Consider the following 24,142-nt stretch of genomic DNA (forward strand, 5'->3'; position numbering starts at 1 on the left):
AAGAAACATATTTCCATCCTAATATTTTCTTTATAAGTTTTAATATTATTTAAAGTGATTACATAGTACACAATGTGGTTCTATTAATAAAATGTTTAGAGTATACACTGTAGTGGCCGCGGTGGCTCAGTCGGTAACGCGTCTGACTACCATGCTAAAGGTCCCGGGTTCGATCCCCGGCCGGTTCAAATCCGGGAACTTTTCTAACGGTGGAAGCTGCCCCGGCGCCTACCCAGCGTCGAATAACATGGGTACCTGGGGGAAACCCTGGGGGGTAAAGGCGGTCAGGGGCGTGATCACATCACCCCCACTCATGACCGGATCAAGAAAGTGTGGGGCGTTACCCCCACACCCCCTATACGCCTTCATGGCGTGGTGCTAAGCACAGGGGAACACTTTACCTTTTTTACCTTTAGAGTATACACTGTATCATTACGAGCAAAAGCATAACAGTTTTGCATACTGTTCCAGTATGTTTTGTGCATGATTACACAGTACTACACATAATCAGGAATGTCAAAAATGTCTTCACTATCATCCTCCATCGTATGTTCTATATTTTCATCTTCCTCAGTTCTATTTTGAGATACCAGACTATTGTAAAATGAATGCTGAATGGGTGGAACATAGTTCAAAAGGTCATGAATATCTTTAAGTTTCTTTGGGTTTATTGGTCTTGGATTGGAATATTTTGGTATTAGCTGAACATTTTGTAGTTCAAGAATGTGTTTATCCCTACTTATTTGTCTTTTAACAATATTCACATATGTACCTTGCTCTATAGCATCTGAATAACAATAATTGACACAATATTACTTTCCTCCTTTTCATTACTCGAGACTTCACTTTCACCTTGAACGTCAGTCATCTTTGATGTTATTACACTGACCTCTCATTGGCAGTTTGAGGTTGGACCAATTTTGCACTCAAACAACACGGAATATTGTTCGGGGACAAAAATAAGTGGCTTCTAATCAGGATATATATATGGTGAATTCGTCTAATCCACATGGTAGGAAGATAGTTCACGTCGATTGCCAACAGATGGCAGCATTATCTCATTTTGCTTGTTGGAGAGGGTTAGACCATTGTTGCACAGACAATGTTAAGCAATAGCGCCCGTATTTCTGCAAGCCCGCAACACCAAACTGTAACGTGGGTTGCCTAAATTGAAGGAACGGATGATGGGATATTGCTTTAACACACCTATACCGAGGTTTTCCTGTTTTACATAAGTTAAATTGAAGTCCCTTGGTGGCCGAATGCGTTCCGAGCTGAACTCACATTCCCGCCACTGATTCTTCCAGGTCCGAGTCCTGGGGTGGCCATGAATATACATTTGTAAGTGTCCCTGCATCAATTTTATCTACCATCAATCATCTCTATCATAGCGATTAACTTAACAGGCAGAAAAAAGTTTGTTTGAATTTGTTTCTACGCCCACTGTATGCACACAAAGGCTAATCGTGACTGGACCTACAATTTAAAGTGGGATCGGAACCACTATGTGCCTCCTCCGGGTATCGAGCCCGAGACCTCTTGATTACAATGCGATGACGTTACCACCACGCCACCGGGGAGGCACAGAAAAACGGTGCAAAATAAGAAAAATACAATATGTAAAATGCAAATACACACTCTAAATGTGTAAAAGAAATTGATGCTCAAAGGTATCGCATAGATATAAAAATATTAATAATATAAATATAAATGGACTGACTTCGGAATTTTTTTGTTTGTTTGTTAATTTGTTAGTTTCTACCTCGCTAGGTTAATCGCGACGATGAGGAGAAATTGCGAAATGGAATGTTGCAGTACATACTTTGCCAGGAATTTATATGCTAACCACTACACTGGTGGTCAATTTATATGATATTGCTTTTAATTCTAATAAGATTATTTCAACGATACACTATCATCTTTTTTGATTTCAGAATATCGGTTTTTAAACAAAAATGCTGTTACGGATTATATTTCTGCATTAACCGATTCCTTTTAAACCGAGGAAAAACATCTAAAATTTTCGGTGCGCTTCTTTCCCTCAAACGTAAGGTAATATCCACACAAAGGTCGCTTCCAACCCCCCCCCACTCCCCCCTCCCAAACTCTGTCTTCGTGAGAAGGAACTCAAAGTACGGAATGAAGACCCATGCATGCTGATGTACTATCGTTTTACCTTCTCGGGGTTGTTCCTTAAGTGTGTGTGTGTGTGTGTTTGTTTGCGTGCTCTTCCAAATTCTCCCTCTATAGAAAGTTCCCGAGGCTGATACGCTCGAACTTCCTGCTTCATCTAGCCAGGAGGAAACAAAATATGACAAGCGAAAGGGAGGAAAATACATTTTGCTAGCTCACTTCTTCGCCCCGCGATTTTTTTCTTCTTCAAAATAAACGAATTTCCTAGGCCGACTTTCGGAGGTGTTATGTCATTCGAAGAGTGCTTGTCTTCCTTCACTATTTTTCATACGTGCTTGAAACTTCAAGGGGATGCAGGGGAATGGGATTTGGCGATGCATATCCTTGCATCAAACCATTAGTGGCTAAAAAATAGTCACGTGTTATTTCGTGGTAGTTGAAACTAGTGTCATGTTATCGCCTCGAAAATGTCTATTACCTATGACAGGCTGAAATGTCATCAGCACATATTGAAATACTTAAGCTTTTCCACGATAATGCCGTATTTCTTGGAATTCAAGATGCCGTCGAATGTAAGGCTCACCTTAAATATTGCCTCAGCTTCTGAGAAAAAAAAATACTTCCAACTTTAAGCGCACAGATATACATACCGGTACTTTATTAGAACAATACGGTACACTGTATCATTTACATTGTCGTTACAGTATTGTTATATTTACCGTTAACAATACTACCACAAGAAAATTTCGTTAAAGGTGATTTTTAACAATACAGGTATTTCGATAACACATCGAAGAAAAAACATGATTATTGAAATTGGCAAATACTCCATTCTATATTACGCTAATGCCGTGGCATATTTATACATCTATATTCGAATTCAAGACACCATCGATTCTAAGTCGCACCTAAATTTTCGAGGAAATACTGTACTACAATAATCGCTGCAAGTATAAATGGCAGGAGTGTGGTGATGAGCGCATCACTCCACTGCGGTGGGGATCGATAATATGTGGGGCCTTAGCTCCATACCCATATGTGTGTTCGATACACGGTGGAGGCACGTAGTGGTTCGGATTCCACTTGAAACTGTAGGTCTAGTCCCGCTTAGCCTTCCTGAACATAAAGTAGACTTAAAACAAAAACTCAAGAAATAGATAAAATTTATGTCAGGTACAAATTATCAATTCCACAAAAGAGCATTTACAGGTCTTGTAGAAATCACGTGTACTAACTACGTGCATGCAGGTATGTTTGAATTGAATGTAATGCATATGATGATAAACAAACGTAAGTGTCGATATATAGAACTGATTTATGTGCTCTTAAGTGCAATAATTGAAGCCACTATCTTTCCTTATGCACAGTGTTTATTCACTACATTTTAAGCATCTTGTGCTGTTTACTACGAGCATCTGCTTCCTTTTGGCGCCTCAATGCAATAATAATACGGTAGAATTGGGCAAAACAAGCTAATATTTTGTACGTACTTTTAGCGTTGTCTATTACCTTCTTTGAGGGGTGTGGGGAACAGAAAATGTTTTGGTTGATGCAGGATCGGTTCGAGAAATTTTTAAATCCCGACTTTCGGGGCGGGAAAAATTCGGCATTTCCCCGCACACTGAAAACCTCTAATTCTACATAACATATCCCCACTAAGTAATTGTTTCTCCATTTCTGGAATAAAAACTGGTTGCATTTGTTTCTGAAAGTTTGGCCGTGTCCGGATTGGCAAGCACATTGCATTAGTTGTATCAATTTCTCAGTACTAACGTTGATATGAATTAATGTTAAAACTATATTTACTACTCATATTAAAAATGTAACATGCTATTTCTTCATTTACAATTTTTCTACATTCAGTATTATCGATCAAATGTCCAAGTGTCACCGAGTTTTACATCGTCTGTAAATGTTGTCTGAACAAAGTGAAAGTTGGAATATGGCTGCCAAGCGCAGGACCACAGCGAGTTCAAGCGTCCATCTGTCGCGCCTTTCAGCTCTCACCTTCGACTCCATGTCTGGCGCCAATTCGGACAACGGAGGTTGGCTTAGTCCCCGGATGGAACGGTGCTCTAGGTGACATCTGCTGCCGATTCGGACGCGGCCCAAGTTTCAAGTTACGTGGGTTGCTCGCCGCTTGCCAGTTCAGTCTGGAAACTCCCTCAAGGATCAGTTTGAAATTTTCGCTACTATTTTTCCTATATGGAATTTGCGATACGTATTTTTCCTTCCGACTATTAAAATAGAAAGGCATTAGTGCGCAGTTTCATATGTAGGGTTCCTTTCTTTCTTGGTCTCGGACGTAGTAGAGATGGTGTGATAAGCACCACACTCCATTCGCTGATCCCAGAGTCACTTACGCAGGGATAGCGACGGAAACATTGTCTAAAATCACTTAACCTTGGAATCAAATACTTACCGAATTTTAGCAGTTGGGTAATCAAATTAATCCATTACAGAACTTAAAGGATAAATGCTTGTCAGCGTATAAATCATGAAGTCACCCATTGTGAAATGGATGCGGCAACTTTAAAGACAAAATTGTAATGAAAATGAAGAATTAAGTATACATTCGATTAGCCCCTGTGCATAAAAAAAGTTTTTATAACAAAAACTTTCCAACATGAACGTATTTTGAAATTTTAGATCCACTTTTCCCTTTTAATCGATTGATTTGGTTTATTTTACTTTGCTTTTCTGCCACTTTTGGCTAATCGCGAAGATGATTATGAGTGATGATATGATGAAATTGATTTATTGATTGATTTGATTTATTTTACTTCACATTTATTTCACTTTGGCTAATCACGAAGATGAGGATGAGTGATGATATGATGAAATTGATTGACACTCGCAAAGAGCATCCATTCCAAGGCCGGGATTCGAACCCGGGACCCTTGATGTCGTACCACTCTGTGCTAACCACTTCGTCACAGAGGTCGGCATTTTGTTCCTCTTGAAAAGAAAATAGCAGTTTAGTAGCATCCTATTGGTATGCTTAATATATTTTATTAATTGAAACTCTTGCATTTTGTGATATATTCTTTCAAATTGGATTACGCGCCAAAAGACTCTCCTACGGTATTCTGAGCAAAAGTTCAGGTTTTGAGAGCAGATATCACTCGAATTGCAGCCAACCATTAATGAGCCAAAGTATCTTGAGGACTTCCTGCAGGAAAGAATTAATCAAGGCATCGAGACGTTTCCGTGTCAAAATAGGGAAAATAGGGCGCAGTCGATGACAGAGCTTGGCTGAAAGCTGTCGAGCAAACACATCACATACTAACTAATCCAGCTGTATCGGGACGCTGAAGAGCTAATTGCTTCACCAGAACACTTGTTGCCCGTCCACACACGCACGCACACCATCAGCACCTAGCGAGCATCTTGTTTATTGTAGGCCGCTCGGATGATCAATATAACGTAATGAATGAACACAATCCTTGTTGGATTTAACGCCGGGCTATTTTACCCTATTTTCCATCGTAATGGGGTCTATTTGAAACGAGAAAGATCGAACGTCGTGCCCTGGATGAGCTGTTGAGTCAACCGCTATTCGTATCAAACCTGAGGGATGCATGGGGTGACCCTTTGCGAAGACAACTCCCGCCCACGTAGTTCACCCTGGGTTGCAGACTGACGAGGCTCTGGCGTCTCGACTCACGGCCTGTACAATCCTCCGTGGGGCTCGTGTTGTTTGCTTTGAATTGAATTGTCGATTGATTGATTGAGTTGGTGATTTAAGTCCACTTTATGCACAGTAAGGCTAATCGGGACTGGACCTGTAGTTTAAAGTGGGATCCGGACTGGATCTACAGTTTAAAGTGGGATCCGAACCACAATGTGTCTCCACCCGGGACACCTTGGTTACAAGGCGACGACTTTGAATTGAATTTGCAATTGTGCAAATCGTGTAATTGTTTTAAGTTCACTTTATGCACAGATGGGCTAATCGGGACTGGACCTACAGTTTAAAGTGGGATCCGAACCACGTGCAACGTGCCTCCACCGGATATCGAACCCTGGACCTCTTGATTTGTGCTGTATGCCGTCCTTGTGTGTTTCTGATTGTCCTCTCATTCATTTCATCTTATCACCAATCATCCTCATCGTCGCGATTAGCCAAAAGTTACAGAAAAGTGAAACAAATCAAATCAATAATTCAAACAAGCAAGATGTTCATGCATATTAAGAACAACAAGCAAACAAGATGATGAAGAAATGACGTCACGAGTAAAGTTCCAAATGAATCAATAAAATGCGTAGATTAGATTCTCTGACTTTTTCTTCATATGAGTTTCATTTCTCAAAAATGGCTGATCTATTTAACGTTTCCTGTTTTCCTCATCAGGATAGTCCCGGTGGCGAAGAAGGAAATATGCTAGGGTGAGTTTGTGACATTGTTAAAGGTTCATTTGCCTCGAAAGGTTGAGAAAAAAGTCTAGGCGTGGCCTACCGCAGGATTAATTTGTCAATGATAGATTACGCAACGCAAGCATGAACATTACCGCAGATCAGGGAATCCAAATATTTACTCTCTCCGTTGTAAACAGAACGTTGTTTACAACCAGAGTTAAGGCTGGTGGCTCTACATAAACTGAGAGTAAGTGCAATTATTTTTCGTTAATCGTAACAGGATGGCTCAAGAAAAGGCCCAATACGATACGGAAAAGAGTAGGTATTTTTGTACCAAGATTGTTATCATTGCATCAATAAATAGTAATATAATAGAAGAAACAGAATAAAAGTTTGTGTAACTGTTTCGGAAAAGGGAAACATTATTCGTAAAGTTTGTCACTTTATTAAGTTACAAATACAAGTTACCTATTTGTCAAACACACAAGTAATGTTTAGTCAATTGTTCAATCAGGTCGACCCGAAGTTGAAACACATTTATTGTAAAGAGAAATGTTCCATAATTATTACGAAAGTCATCACGTTTTTGCTTGTGTAAACTTTTACGACTAATTTTAAGTATGTTTCTCTTAAGGATTCCACAATTAAACAAGTACCAAATATTTTCCTGCATACGTTATGCTTAACCTGGTGAATACATGTCATTAGACCATTCGTATCCACATATTGTTGTTGCTCTGTGTATTAAGGGATGAGTCATATGTTTCTCAACTATTTATATCTGAGAATTATACTGGTTCATATTTTCTCCTCGAATTTTATATGCATTTTGCAGTGTAAGAAGTAAGAAAAGTGAAACACATGAGAGCTACACTGAATTTTGACCGTAAGGTAACAAAATGTCACCGCAACTGTACAAATATCAAAAGTCGATATATATGTGCTCAGCTGTCAATAATGTAGCTTGATGCCTGTCAATGTTCGCTGATGCTTACGTTTGAAGTTGTTAATCCGGTTTACGGTCCAGTCATTTGGGAAAAACAAAAGGCTCTGGTGATCAGCCAGTAGGACAGATACAGAAGCATTCAGACCCAAGGGGCGAGCGACAAGAGACACGGGTCTTCTAAATTCTGTAAAAAGGCATTCGCGACCAACAGACCGGCACGACACGTAGGCGGACAAGCGACATGTTCAACTTGCCGCGTCACTCCGGTACGATAAGTTGAATATTGTTCCTGAAGCTTCGTTTGCAAGTGACAAGTGTCGCTTCCGTCTTGTCACTTCGGTCTAATAGTGCCATGCTTAATTGCTCTGCAAAGCACTTCCCATGCTTTGCTATAGTTCGAAATTAAAATCGAATTTAATTATACCTTCAGGAAAAGTTGTGCCATGCTGAGAACCTTTTATAAATAAATAGGTTCATTGGTACTTCTCCTTGTTCGTGCACGTTCCTGTACCTCAAAGTTTGTTCAAGTCCATTTTATACACTGATAGAAATATTGGGAGTTAGAAGTGGGATGCGAACCACTATGTGCTTCCAACAGGAATAGAACCCGTGACTCCTTGATTTCAAGGTGACAGCGTTACCACTAAGCTATCGGGGAGGCCCGTTACGTCCCTGTACTTATACGTATACCCTTCACTGACTATTGATCATCCGAAACGCATGGCGGATTTTAGACTTATGTTATTTCATTACATATATTTAGATACAAGAGTTCTTAACTTTATTTACAGATTTAACAAGTTTGTAGAAAGCAAATCTTACTCCGTGCTCGTATGTGTGTTCGAACTCGCCTTCGGGCGTATGGGAGTATGAGTCCACGCACAGATATAGAGGAACGTCTGCAAATATGGAATTGGATTCGTAATCTGGAATACCAGTGAATCAGCTATGGACGATGCTACAAATTGGCTATGTGAAACACTGGTACGGACGTCCCATCATGCACTGCTGTTATGTCAGCTGCGATATGTATTGAGGATTGAGTTGTGGATTTTCGGACATTTTTCTTTTATCGAAAGTGAGTCTTTTAGAGGTCATTATCATATTCAAGACTTAATTACAAGATAACGAGAGTAAAACGTGCAGAAGGTTTAGAATTGAAAGGAATAAATTACCGATGTTTTAAAATTTAACAGCTATTGGGATCTTAAGGATGACTATTAAGGTTGTGAAAAAAGATTGCGAGTGTTGCAAAATGGAGTATCACAAGTTTTCAAATATGGAATTGTATTCTACAACAATTCAAATATAGAATAGCAAGCTACGACATCTGCAATTAGACTGATATAAACTAGGTTTCATAACTATACAGTGTATTTACGATTAATATTTGTTGTACCTTCTCCACGAATGTAAAATTGTAATTATAATTTGTCTACTTGTTTTTTGTTTTTTTCATATTCCAGTACGTTTACATTCAATTTCACTTCTTTGTGAATTTCATGTTTTTTTATGTTTGCTTGTTTCTGGTATTCTACAGTGCGTTCGTTTTGGCTCTGGGCCGAGATAGCGCGTGAGATGGCGCAGATGCCGGCATTTTCGTTCCGTAACGTCTCGCTTATTTACGCACATATCTTTAGCATGTACACAATTATATTTATATTCCATAATGAGTACTAACATGCGTTATAAGAGTTGTTCATGCGCTATCTCGGCTCGGAGCCAAAACCTCTTTCTGAGGTGAGCATTTCGTACTGTTTCCAATTTTCATGTTTTTTGCATCTTTGTTCATTTTACTGGGAACCAATAATCTGTGCGTACTCTTGGAAAGGTTCACCCTGCATAGAAACCGTTAGATAATCCACAATTACAAGAACGCGTTACGTTATTCCACATTGGCATATTTTCCTCTACTAAAACATGCAAACTTGCAAAGAGTACATAATAATATGGCAAATTCCATGGCTTAGAAGTACGATCTGATATGGTGTCCGGACAAAACGTACCGCTGAGATAAACAGCTACCTGTGAAGGATCCACTAAGAACTTCAAAATATTTAATCCGCGACAAAACGTTCCTCTTCAAGGAAAACGCTTGAACTTGCCCTTGACATGTCAGTAATTACAACACGGTGCGCTATCCAGCACCCAGCTAGGTTATTCGTTATACATCATTAGTCATTACGACTTTGATCTCTTAGGTTAGGTTAGGTTCGGTTAGGTTAGGTCGAGTATCGAGAGAATGAGGAAATCCGTTTGCATATACGCATGTGTGCCGCTCTGGATTTCTTAAAAACAGAGGAAGTTTATAATGGATGGCTGGAAATACACTCTCAAGCCCCAGAATCAGCGAAGCTAAATCTTTTTCTTGATTACTTTGTGAATAGTTGGTTGCAAAACGCGGAAATTCTAATAACAGTGTGGAACTCTCCAAAGCGTGGATAAAGTGTGATGGAAACCAGCAAAACTAGAGAAAATCGTAAAATCGTAATTTCGGTGAATGATTTTTGATGCCGTCCCATCAAGTGGTACGTTTTGTCGCATCGCAAATATTTTAAGACTCATTAGAAGACCCTTCGCAGGTAGCCGCCCAGGTGGGAGGTACGTTTTGTCGATGGTGCGTTTTGTCGCGTATTCATCTGATATATGTGCTTTGCACGAATGTAATATTTCCTTCTTTTGTAATAATTATTATGTGCATTGTTTCGTTACGTCCCTACATAGTACAGTTGTAAAGATCAAAGAACAAAACTCGAAGGATCATCAAATATAATATAATAAAGCCCCAATTTTATAGGCACGCTTGCTTTGAAGTGACGTGGTACGCACCATGATCCAAAGACATTCGTTTGATAGAAACGACACTGATTTATACTGCCTACGACCGCAATTTAATGAGCCATTCCGACAAGATTTGCAAAACAAACCTAATCAGCTCATCCTGTGATATATACCAATCCTAATACATCGATCTCCTGAAGTTGTAAACGCGATATTATTTACCAGGTTGAAATAAATATTGGAAGTATCTGACATATACCGTAATTCATATTATCACACCTTTATTGTTGACAAATTCAAAATGCACAATGTTTCAGATCCCACTTTAAATTGTAAACCGTGTCCCGATTGTCTTATCTGAGATAATACATTAGTTGTATTAATTTCTCAGTACTAACGTTGATATGAATTAATGTTAAAACTTGTTCAATTATCTAGACGAGTCTCTCGTTACTGCGATACACACACATATGTACAGTAATACTACATTAAAATTACTAATTGTCGAACTAAACTTAACCTTCTAGCGGGCGCGTTCATAATCGTGTCACCAGCGGGCGCGTGACGCATTTTTTACGTCATTTAGTATCATTCATTATGAGCGAGGAGTTTTATAATATAAACGTAAATGTTTTGGGGTCTACATTTATTTATATCATATCTGAGGTTACTATAAATGAAACATATTGAAATACAAGTTAGAATGCTGAAAAAAACAAAAAAAGTACGTAACTTATTACATATTTATAGCGCACCACGCTTTTCATCAGCAGGTGCGTGTCATACTTTTTACGACAGATATTCCTGCTGAAAACCTAAATGTTACAAGTCTATGTACAAACACTTTACAATCCAAGTTCAAGAGGGATCGAGTCTAGTAAAAATTCTCTACGTCATATGAAAAATTATGGGCAGTCTATGGCAATATCCTGTGTACTCACTCCCGCTTCCCCCTTCCCTCACCGCGCGCGCGCACACACACACACACACACACACACACTCTCTTTCTCTCTCTCTCTCTCTCTCTCTCTCTCTCTATATATATATATATATATATATATATATATATATCTCGTATAAACTAAGTAAAATAAACCAAATAATAAGAACTTACTTTCACATTTTCGGATATGTCCGTCCCCTCAAAACATCCTGGGAACGAGCCTAGCTACCAAAGTAGGTCAAGTCGCGATTAGCCTTTCTGTGCATAAAGCAGACTCAAAAACAAAATCAATCAATCTATTCTATTCAAGAAACTTGAAGGATACGTTGAATTTCGCTAATGTCTACGTTTTGTCGACTCATTTTCAACAATGACCGGACGAAATAATTACTGAACATGAGCAGGCGCGCAGCGCAAACTTTACGACACGGTGATCTGATCTGAAATAAACAACAATTGACAGAGTATAACATATGGATTAGTAACAATGACTGCTAATATGCAACACAAAATACCTATTTGAGGAATACATAAAAAGCATAGGTCGACGAAATCAAAGGAAACACAAGAAAATTAAAGAAAATTAATTTTGGCGTAAATTTTGCGCAGGCGCGCCCGCTCGAAGGTTAAACATTATTTTTTCGATACATTTGCTAGGTATTTCGAAAACGTATCAACGTTCATGTGTTCAAATCTTCACTACTTTTCACCTCTATAAAATGTTACACCTCTTGTTCTTTTATATTCCACCTGCAGGCTTGCAATATATATTTTCTTAATAATTTTTGTTTAGAATGTTATGAACAAGAGAGAACTCGAATCATATCTTACAAGAGCAACAGTAGAGTACTACTTTTCCACACCTAATTTAACAAACGCATCGCAATCGGTCCCCTATTCTCGACCGACCAGGACCCAACGTACAGTGTCGCCGAAGTTTCCGATCATCGCCGCTGAGCGAGGGCCACTACGTGCTGCCACCTGTTAGGACTGGCTGTAACTGCGTGTAGCTGGAGTAATATATTCTCGCTCAGGTGATCAACAAAAGGCTTTCTTTCTACATTTTTGTTTCAGCGAACACTTTGAGCAACTAACGGCTTATGTAAGCTGAGATGTACCCTTTGATACATATAGGAATTGTTAACGTCTAAGTAAATTCAAAAAGACCTATTGTTTTCTATAAATAGACCTCCAGGTTGGGTGTAACGATTTTTTGCGCGTCTCTTCTTTTTTCTGTCTATTTTTCGCTCCCTCTGGCAAGTTATTGGTAAAACTTCACAGAGCAAAAGGATCTGTAATACACAGGTTTGCTAAATCTTCAAATTCTGTACTGAAATTTTACATCATGTGTTTTTAACAACACTGCATACTGAGTTTAGAATCGGAATGTAGGTGAGCTACAGAACTACATCTTCATCATTTTAAGTTTCAAATTCAATATACAAATCACTACATTAAGAGAACCCTTGTAACTATCACTTTAAACAGATCTCAATTTTAATCATAGGCGCTGATTTCCTGTTACTTCAAATTCTTCAAAGGTAGACCCCCTCCCCCTTTAAAAATCGACTTTCAGATTTTTTTAAAAAAACATTAAATAAATATATTTCTCGACAACAAGCCCCCCCGATGGCGTAGTGGTAATGCTGTCACTTGTAATCAAGGGGTCTGGGGTTCAATCTGCGGTGGAGGCACGTTGCACAGTCGTTCAGAACTCGCTTCAAACTGTAGGTCCATTTCCGATTGGTCTATCTGAGACTTAAAGGTTGAATTTGATTGATTTTTCTCGAAAACATCAATTTATAAGTTACACATTCAGATTTACTATAACAAGCTGATTAGAAGATAATAGCTACCACATGGAGCAGACGATTTTATTTGAAGATAAGTTACTTTTAAAACAAATGTCACTGTTACACTTAATTTATAATTTAGTCAGTGAATATTTTTCATCTTACAGTAATGTTTCCATTATTTTTTTATTTTTTTTTTTGATCATAGCGTTTATGTCAGTCGTGCTCTCCCCCTCCACGAATTTATTTATAGTCGACGACAGCTTGTTACTAATATTTTCGGGGAAATATTTCCTAAGATGCTACTTTTTACGGTTATCAAGACAACGAGGGGGCGCCCAAATGGCATTGTGGTAACCTTGTTACCTTGTATTCAAGGGGTCCCTACTTCTATGCCTGGTGAAGACGATTTCGGATCCCACATTCAAACTGTTCGTCCAGTCCCGATATGTACACATATACACCCACGTTTTCTCGCCTGTACAGTGGGATGTATAAAAATACGATGCACGATAGCTATTCATTCCCATATCAATACGCCAGCTCAGTGACCGAACGCGTATCAGAGTTCAAATTTCAGGCTGGACATGGGTGTTCTTTGCGGGTGTTCCTTCGTCAATTTCTCTTACTTCCATACTGCACCGTTACAAGAAAAGTTATAGTGCTAGTCTTCTACGCAGCGCCAGTTCGGTATCTTTGACACAACCCCTGAGGGAGCCGACCGGACGCCTGTATCTGGTTTCGAGCCACCACCTGCTTCTCGGAAAAGTGATGTTGTCACTGTTGCCTGCAGTGTTTAGACATCCATTCATTCACTGCGACGTTATACTTCCAAAGTCTTATAAGAAAAATAGCACAACACGATAACACAACCTAGCAAAGAAAACCCGACTGCAACCTCACGTTGAGAAATCTCTAAGGAAACTGAATTGGCAATATCTCATTCACTCCACGTGGACAGGACGAAGTACTGGACTCCAGGTGGACTTGGCATATGGTTGCTAGAAAGAAACTGATCTTTCGGTATTTTCTTTGAAGTAAAATCAGGTTCCAAAGCGGACGACCACTATACTTTCTTACGAATAAAACTTTTTTAAGTTTGCTTTCGATTGTTCATATAAGTAAAACTTTAATTATTATTATTATTATTAATATGTTGCTTGTTTTGTATTTATTATTAGTTTTATCACCGATCACTTTTATAGCAATTAAGTTTGATTTATATTTAGTATTTCTATCACCATGCAATTTATTGGATGAACAACGACTTACGTATTATTGTATGAGTGAAAACTCAAAGATACAAATATATTACAGTATGTAAGAAAAATAACTTATCATTGTATGAGTGAATAGAAATAAAGAAAGAAATAAGAAAATGAACATTTGTAAATTCAAAGAAAAATGCTCAACCGAAGGAGGGTTATGTTCACTTTATGCACATAAAGGCTAATCGGGGCTGTACCTACAGCTTAAAATGGACCCCGAACCACTTTTTGCCTCTACCGTGTATCGAACCTGAGGCCCCTTGATTTCAAAGCCAGGACGTTACCACTATGCCATCGGGGAAGCACTAACATTTAAAACGTAACCACAATGCTTATTGTTATCGTGTAGAACGTAGAGTGTTACAAGCCTTAGTTTTTCGAGTTCTTTTCCCTACGAACGTTGACACGGGATCTTGTTGGTTTAAAGCGGAGTTTCTCAATCACTCGTGTTCCACTTTCCTCATCTTTATGAATTAGTTTGGGATTTTGTATTTTTTCATTGCTTGGGAGAAATTTAGTGGGTAACACTTTACTATACCGGAGACGGATTTCTTCAAATTTACAGGAGAAAGTACTTACGCAAATCATTTTCTGTAGCGTTGTTGATGTTCGGGAATGTAGTTTTGATCCATTTTAATGCGAATGCATGTGGTTTTCTACGAAAATCTATTTCCGACGCGCTATTGCTGCTGCCGCCATTTGCTTTCTGCACGAGAGTACAATACGCGCTATTGCTGCTTTTACAAAATGACGTGTCAAGGATGCGTCGTGAAGTTGTTGCCGGGTGTTGAAGATGCCGTGGAATTTGTAATTCAACATGGAATCTTGAAGAAAGTGGAATGCAGGACGTGGAAGGTTAAAATTAAAAGAATTCCGTGTATTTTCTTTCATCGAGAAACCCCGATATTGTCCGTATATGTTAAATTGAACGAAAGGAGTGCTAATGGAACCTAACCTAACAGGCATACCTCGTCCCCGTGATGGTTCGTGGGGCTATCGTGAATTTTTGGGCTAACGTCAATGGTTTTTGGGGCTACCCGTGGATGGTTTGTGGGAAATAAGGAACAACAGTAAGTACTCGTTAATGTAAAAAAAAATATTATTTTCGTTAGAAATTCATTATTTCACCTAAAGAAATGTTCCGCAATGCAGAATAGTACGTTAGCATTGTAAAAAATTGCGAAATAAATCATTGATAGGTGTCTCCGGTATAGTAAAGTAGTACCATTTAGTGATTAAAGTGCAGGATATCTAGTTACTACTATTCTGCGTCTTGTCCAAAATCTAAAATAACTGCCGGGCCCCTTGGCAGAGTGGTTAGCACATCGCGCTTCGACGCCAGGGCGCCCGGGTTCGAATCCTGGCTTGGGCATGGATGTTTTTGAGTGTCCATTCATCAATTTCATCACTCATCCTCATCTTCGCAATTTAGCCAAAAATGGCACAAGAAGCGAAGTAAAATAAGGCAAATCAATCAATCTAAAATAACTGTTATTTATTTTATACTGTGATACGTAGCCAATGGAGCAACGCCGCGCATAATGACAGGGAAGGGAATTAAGCGAGTGGGTGGAGCAAAGCAGTGGGAGCTGCTTGGAACGGTTGGTAGCTACAGCTGCGTTGCTTCCTCCATGCAATCACTTCCCCTCTCACGCGTTCATAGTTCGAGCCCTTGCGCAGAGAACTTGCTTTCATTCGCTTGCACCACAGACTCCAGAAACAGTATAGTCGATCGGATGTTGGACTGCTGCTTGTTCGATTGAGGTATGCTTCTCTAGCAGGAATTTTCCTATCGATGCCTAGCATATGCAACTCTGGGACTGTAAAGGCGTCCACAGTGTGGTGCTGATAACACCATTTACACTATAGCCGAGCCTTTGTGCGTGGTGAAGTGTTGATGGACAGTATTTCTACCACTAGGATTCATCGCAACTATCAGGTAGGATGATGAACTAATGAAATGAGACGGGAAAAACACAATGCCGTAACCAGAGTTCGAACCTGGGACATCTGGCTTCGTGGCGTGCCTCCAATCAACAGAGGCAGGCAATGCTCTTCCTTCATCAATTCCATCAATTACTCATCCATCCTCAACGTCGCGATTTGCCTAGGGAAGTAGTAAAGCAACGTGTCCAAAGACTACTCACATTCCGTGTATGATGGAATGCACAGGTCGCCAGGGGTCCCGAATTTGAATCCCGGCCTGGACATGGATTGTGAGCATCCCTTCATCAATTTCCAGGTTCTATACGCGGTGGAGGCACATAGTGGTTCGGATCCCACTTTACACTAGGTCCAGTCCCGATTAGCCTTAGTGTGCATAAAGTGGACTTAAAAACACAACATCAATTTCATCATAATTTATCAACATCGTCGCCATTATCCAAAAGAGGCAGAATACAGATACAGAATACAAAAAAATAATGAGAAGAATGCACAAGGAACAACAACTTGCATTTTCATTACTTTACTTTTTGCATCCGTATTTTTTTAAATAATTTAATCTATTGAAAAGCTCTACATACATGAAAAGAGTCGTTGTGGTCCAGTCGTTAGGGCGTCCAATTCGGATTCAATTCCCTATTTATGGGTATGAGAAGTTCTTTTCGGGTTTACCTTACCTCAAATCAATGGTTCACTGGGTGCTACCCTGAGGATTAGAAGCGGCTGGAGCGTGGTGCAGATCACATCACCCCCTCCTCCAAACATTGCCGCGATGGTGAATGCGTATGACATATTTATGTGCCTTTATGACACGGTGCAGTGAGAACTGGAAATTTTACCTTTATTCTCCATACCTAAGAACAACGTGACTGTGTTAATGTCAGTGTTTCTTAAACGCACATGTTTAAAGCGAAGGGCGTGCCGAAATGATTTTCCCGAGTACTAGTCGATTTCTCTTTTTTAACACGGTTTTAACAATTGAGGTAAAACCTAGCCCAATAAAAACGTGACCAAAGCCATGTTTTAGGCATGCATACGCAAGCTCATGTCCGTGCGGATAACAATCATCGCAGAGGCACTTACTTGTGGATAGTATATGTATGTGTTGAATGTATACAAAATCGAAAATATATACCGGGTGTCCCAAAATTCCGGTCTCATAGGGAAAGTCGGAAAAATTGAAGTAATCATTATTTCTTGCAGGTAATCGAATGTAGATGAAATGGATAAATGGGATGGAACGTATGCAAGAGAGAGCCGAAATTCGTGCTGCATGCCACGCTACCATACCAACAATGTTACACAATGTACAAAGAGGTATCCAATCTTGTATCCATACCTACAGGGCTCAAGAGGGGCATCAATTTTAATATTTGTTGCCGTAATGCTTTTCATACCTGAAACAAAGTCTATATTATCAATATTCAACTTTCATCACTTTAAGACTTCCGACTTTCCCCATGAGACTGGACTTTTGGGACACCCTGTAGAACATTTCATTTTTAACGTATAGAAAGTAAAAAATTGAGCCAGATATAGTGACAATTGTATATAATCAACCTTAGTGAGTACATTGCAGTTATTTTATAGCTACTCTTTAAAAATTTTGAAATTCTACAAGTACAATGCAAACTTCCAGCATAGCAGATTTCAGCTTTCTAGTTTGAGTATAACAAAAATAACGTGGCGTTATTTCAACTACACGTGTTTTCTAACATTTTCATATTTATTTAGTGCCTCCCCGATAGCGCAGTGGTAGCGTCATCGTCTTGTAATCAAGGGGTCCCGGGTTCGATCCCCGGTGGAGGACCCAGTGGTTCGGATTCCACTTTAAGCTGTAGGTCCAGTCCCGATTAGCCTTTCTGTGCATAAAGTTGACTTTAAACACCAATCAATTAATCAATCAATCATATTTATTTACCAAAGAGTTACTGTAATATAGTGCAATATTACAATCTTAGTCTAAATGTTTTCAATATTTGCTAAGCTTATAATTCAAATTAGAACACGCTATCGATTTTTAGATTTCACTTAATAAATAAAGATCACAAACATTTCATGTTCTAAATTCTGTACATAATTGTATCTCATAAGTAGCACAAACTACACACATTTTAGACAGTACAGCACAAACAGGATCAATCTTTCTGCGGACACGACGCTTTTATCTCTCTTTATGTTAATCGCGACGATGAGACTTGATGAAATTGATAGTTACATACGCCATGCTCATGCCAGAACTTGACCCTAGAGCAGTCAGTTGCAGCTGCAGTAATCAACATGCTCGACCACCATGCAGACATACATAAAATATAAGATAATATTGTGTTCTTAATTGTGTAATAAATGTATATAATCCGGAGAAATTGTATGTTGTTATGAAATTATTGTATTACATTTTTATTAATTTACGTCGTTTTATGCCATTTTTGGTTAATCGCCACGGTAAGGATGAGTGATGATTAGAGAACAATCTCAGAAAATAGCCACGCTCAGGTCGGGACTTGAACGTAGAAACTTCGGTAGCGAGATCGAGCCGGCTTATTAAAGTACAGGGTGTCTATAAAAGAACTACTACGGAGATTTAAACAATCATAGCGCGCAAACGATATTAGGTAACTCAGGTTAGTTAATTACTTTGAAATCAGTAGCTCGTCAAGTTTTATTCACGCCGTTTGCAGTTTATTCCAACAAAGGTTGGCAACGCGTTGACCCTGAAGTGGTCGAGCCGAGCCGTGCAGTTCAGTTCAACGGCGACGCCACACCAGAAGGCGCAGTGTGTGATATGGCTTGTAGAAACTGGATCTGTTATTACTGTACAGCGGAACTTTCGACGCGAATATGGTGGTGTTGCGCCTTCGGACAAAGCCATTCGTCAATGGCTTAAAGCGTTTAAAGAAACTGCAAGTGTCTGAAACAAAAGTCGCCAGATAGGCCGCCTGTTTCTGAAGAGGACGTGGAAAGAATTCGCTCTTCAAAGCCCCAAAAAAATCCTTGACACGACGTAGTCTTCAGTTGGGGATACCAAGATCGACTGTTCATAAAGTGGTGCACAAGAGGCTTCGTCTAACAGCTTACAAGGTACAACTTTTGCATGAAATTAAGCCTACAGACAAGACTAAAAGATCAGAGTTTGCTGTTTCTATGCTGAACAAGATTCAAGAAAACAATGATTTTCTAAACAATGTTATTTTTACCGATGAGGCCAATTTTCATGTCAGTGGTACTGTTAACCGACACAATTGTCGTATTTGGGGCTCACAGCCGTCTCATGAGTTCATTGAGCATCAACGTGACTCGCCCGAGTTGAATGTTTGGTGCGGTCTTGTGCATGGCCGTGTTATTGAAGCCTTCATTTTAATGATAAGTTTTCAATGGCAACTTCTGCCACCGCCGTAGAGTCAAGCAACACAAAACGACATTCAGGGAAGCATTTCAGGATATAGGTATCCTATTTTTATTGCCGGTGACTGTACTGTACTACCATGCCCATCATCCTGGGTCTCAGCATTTGTTCCTTATTGTATTCTACGTATGTATCATGTATCATTCTCCGTCATCATTGTCTTTATGAGACAGAAAAATAAGTTTACAATAAACGAAAAACTAATTAAGAGGAATATCACCAGTTTCAGTAATTGAAGATACCTGGTTTGCGTCGATCTCCGTGGCGGAGTGGTTAGTACAGAGCACTACGAGATCAGGAGTCGCGGGTTCGAATCCCGACCTGGTCTTGGGTGTTCTTTGTGAGTATCCATCAATTTCATCATATTGTTACTCATCCTCACATTGCAATTAGTCAAAAGTGGCAGAAACGCGACGCTAAATAACAAAAATGCAGAATACAGATAATTAGTTTGGCAAAGTTCAAGTCCACTTTATGCACAGATAGGTCAATCGGGCTTGAAGTTTAAAAATGGGGTTTTAACCACTGTAATGTCGAACCACGTAATAAAATTTAATAAAATAAAATGTTCGAACCCTCCCTCCACTACAGAAATCCCTTACCAATTTATCACTTTATCAAGCATCCCCCTCCCACCAAAATTACCACGCAAATTTTAGACGTACTGTTGATATTGAAGAGTGGATATTGCCCTCTCCAAAATACTATTACTACTACTAATAATAATAATAATAATAATAATAATTCTAAGTTCCCACACCATACTTTCCGCAAACGTCTAAGACGTGATAGTATTACACCCCCCGTATTTAATGCTCACTCCTCGCTAAATCAAATTCCCGTCATAATGTAAGCTTAACACTGATATTCAAGGGTTGGTTATTGTCCCCCCAACGTTTAATTCTCAATCGCCCACCAGAATTCAGGTGTCAATTTAAGACCTAACATGTAAGTTGCATATTGCCCCCTCCTCCCCGATAATGCATATTACTAGAGTTGCAAAAAAGCCGGCTTTTTTAATAGACTTTTTTTTTTAAAAAAAAAAGAAATTTTTGCTTTGTTTGGCTTTTTACCAATTACAACTAACCTATTTCACTTGAAGTTACTATTATGAGTTTACAGGTTTGTAATGACATATTTTACAATTAACTAAAGAGTTTTACATGATGTAGCAGCCAAGAGACAGATATTGGCCATTGCTTGTTGTTACCAATTTGTTCTTGCCTTACATGTGTATGTGGACCCAATGGCATAATGGAATGTTGTTGTCTTGCAATCAAGGGCTAGTGGGTTCAATCCCAATTACATTGTTCCGTAGGATGTTCCCAGTATTTCTGTATTACTTTTGTTCATAAAAACATAAACGTAATGTAAATAGAAGCCAAAATGCACTTTTTGGGCCTATCTGGCGCCATCTCTGAATGTGTCTCATTCGAGAAACTCATGCCAGTGACAGTGTACATTTGGTTTGTAATGATGGTAATTATTGTAATTATTATATTTAATAAACAACTGCACCTCTATAAAAAGCATTAATAAAAAATGATTATAGATTTTGTGAGTTTTAGTGAATGATAAAATATGTGTGAGACACTCGTACAATAATTGGTTATTATTTTTTATTAATGATAATAATTTTTGTAATTATTATAATTAATAAATAACTGCACATATATAATCAACAAAGGAAGCAGTGATTCAATATGGTTTCTTGAATTTTAGTGATAAGGAAAAGGGTGGCCCTGTTGGAACAACCCCTCCCCAAAGTTTGTAAGTTTCTCGTACGGCACGGGTAAGCTATGGTTAAAACTAAACGTGTAGTCCTGATGAGCACTTCTGACCATGTTTGGTGTCTGAGGTTCAATCCTCAGTGGAGGCAAAGTGCTTCAGATCTCATTTCAAACTGTAGGTCCAGTCCAGATTTCTTAAATAGATTTTGTGCCATTTGCGGCCAATCTTATTTGCTTCTGCTTCAGTTTTAGTGCCAGTGTCTCAACCGCCGAGGCAGAAAACGTTCGTTAATGCCAGGAGTTGACAACTAATTTAAATCTAATTTTATATTTGACAGCAATTCTATACACAATTGAACTATTTATTACTCTTTATGATTATGCCAAAGTTGATATATTAATGTTTAATATTAATTAAGGGTGCATATTAATTTACATATAAACATTAAAGATCAAAAATTTATTTATGAATGCATTTTTTGGGTTCAGGGCATCGTCTTGTGAGAAATAAATTTACTGGGCTGTGGTCTCACAAAGGTTGAGAATTTTGCAACAAGCAGCCAAAATATATTACTAGTTGCTCCCTCACCAGGTTTAGCATCTATTTAACCAAATTAGACATGGAAAGCCAGAATACAAATATATTTTATAATGTAGAGAGATTTGATACTAGATTTTCAAATGGTAGAAAAGCATTTTGTTTTTTGCTTCATGTACGTGTTCATATGACAAATTCAAATGTTGAAAATCATATAATGAAGATAACACTCGGAAAGAACCACCCATTCAAAAAATCCAGCTTTTTTGAAAATACTGTTTATGTCTAGCTGCGAATTTCATACTGTAAATTGTAATTTATATTTATAAATTTTGAGACATTTTTGTCAAAAAATGCGAAAAAGGCCCAACCAAAAAAGCCGCGGAAAAAACTCCGGTTTTTTTTCTTCCCAAAAAAGCCGGTTTCTTTTCGACCACTTCCATCTCTACATATTACCCGTTGCAATTCCCTTGGCAGTCTACAAATTATTATTTCTATAACAGCAATGGTTATTTGATAACGTAATTCAACTTGTGTCCAATGCTGTACTCTTCACTTGATCAAATTTCGATCACAAAAAATCCGCTCCCCCAAAAGTTGGGTGGATAACCTGTGTCCACAAACCTTCCTGTGGGCACCCTTGACCCTAAATACTTCCTTTTCTTCATCTAATGGATTTAATATGGTGCACGTAAGGTGTAAACGTTTTACATATATTTTATTACAATAGTCTGTTAAACTGCCCCCAAAGGAAAAGAATCGATGGTGCAGTCTGCGCCATAATCCTCCCTGTTGGCACCCTTCTTTATGGTGCATATATTTTAAGAATATTGTTCTGTATGTACGCTGCCAATAGCGAATGTTCCATGTACCCAGGTGTAGCGCGCGATAACTTTGTCTATGGGGAGGGGGTCCTCTGATGTTGAACATTGTTGTGAACATAGTGAGTGTGAAAAGAAAGAGTGTCATTTATCCGCACATATACATACATACTTGAAATTTGTGGCTGCCGCTTACCCTGTTTCGAAATCTGCTAGTTTCTGGGTCGTTTTTCATGCATTTGTGAAGCGGGAATGGCTGTACGAGCGCTCAATAAACGCACCGCTCGGTGAAACCACCACCCTGTGTGAAGCGACAAATCCTACTTATAGAATCTAGCGTGGTTGTGGGCGCTTCAGTCACCTCTGACACAGAGTACGTTAGGCGTTGGACCAATGATGTCGCACCGACGGTCGAGTCCTGACGTGGACACCTCTGTTCCTTTGCGACCATCACTTCATCGGTGCCATCATCCTCACCGTCGCGATAGCTTGCAGTGGCAGAAAAGCTACGAACAACTTGGTAGCCTCGTGTGAGCGGACCCTAAGTTCGGATAAATCGAAACAGTCTATAAAGGGGATGGTCGCGATTGCAAATATTGCTCCCCGTGTCCAAGCGAATTAGAAATATCTACCAAATACATCCATTTAAAGCTGTAACGGTTTCTTGTATCGAAAAGTCCGCATCGTTTACCAAGTCATTGCTTTGCTTGCAAACCCCTGCTAGGAACAGCGATAAGGTCCTAAGACCACAAACTTCATATCACCACCCCAAATATACACCCCGCAGAGCTCTCTATATGTAAATGCCAATTTCCAATTGCTAATTTAAACGTTACATTGTCCACGCACTCCAATCATGCACAAGGTGACAGTTTTCAATACTCACATTTCAGTGCTTGCAGTCACTCAAGCGGGAAGAAGTATAGGCTGCTCTTCTAATCCGTGTTACCAAGCGCACTGCACACAACGCATAGTCATACGTCCGTGAGTGGGTGGAAACAGCTCATGACTTAACACGCCGATTGGCTGTTTCCTTGTCGGTTACGGAAATAACATCCTGAAGGAAAAAAAATATGGTCACCCCCCTCACCCCCTCTCCTCCTCTGCAGGACAAAGAAATTTGGTGTACGTGCCTTATAATGGGTTTAATGCAGCCGATTTTACAGTAACATAAAATGTGCGTACGAAGGCGTTTTTAATGGTCTTCGAGGAAGAATTTATAAAAAAAGTTTGAAAACAACTTCTTTCCCAAGCGTTGGCTATTGTTAACATTAACACCCTTTCTTTCCAGAAAAGGTGGCACGAGCGAGCTAGCAACTTAATCCCCTGTGTATTGCAACTGCAACATGCTGATATTACGAGGGGGAAGATAAAAGGGTGGGGGATTTAGGTTCTGCCAAAATTCGTGCCGAACTAAATCGTACTTGGATCACATCCATTTCTTCATTTTCTTAAATATGAGCCTCTTTCTAAGTTACCC

At 39.2% G+C, this 24,142-nt stretch overlaps 1 protein-coding gene across 1 annotated transcript in view; it reads right to left on the minus strand.

Annotated features, from left to right (window-relative positions):
* Positions 1-23,696, minus strand: part of LOC145983986 (uncharacterized) — a 61,121-nt gene extending 37,425 nt beyond the window's left edge. Inside the window, exon 1 of the mRNA XM_083117234.1 lies at positions 23,549-23,696. The gene's annotated coding sequence lies outside the window, so the exon portion shown is untranslated. The remainder of the gene's footprint in view (positions 1-23,548) is intronic.
* Between the last annotated feature and the right edge of the window lie 446 nt (positions 23,697-24,142).

The sequence above is a fragment of the Lepisma saccharinum genome, chromosome 2 (genome assembly GCF_977018435.1).
Source record: "Lepisma saccharinum chromosome 2, izLepSacc3.1, whole genome shotgun sequence".
In the NCBI taxonomy this organism is placed as follows: domain Eukaryota; kingdom Metazoa; phylum Arthropoda; class Insecta; order Zygentoma; family Lepismatidae; genus Lepisma; species Lepisma saccharinum.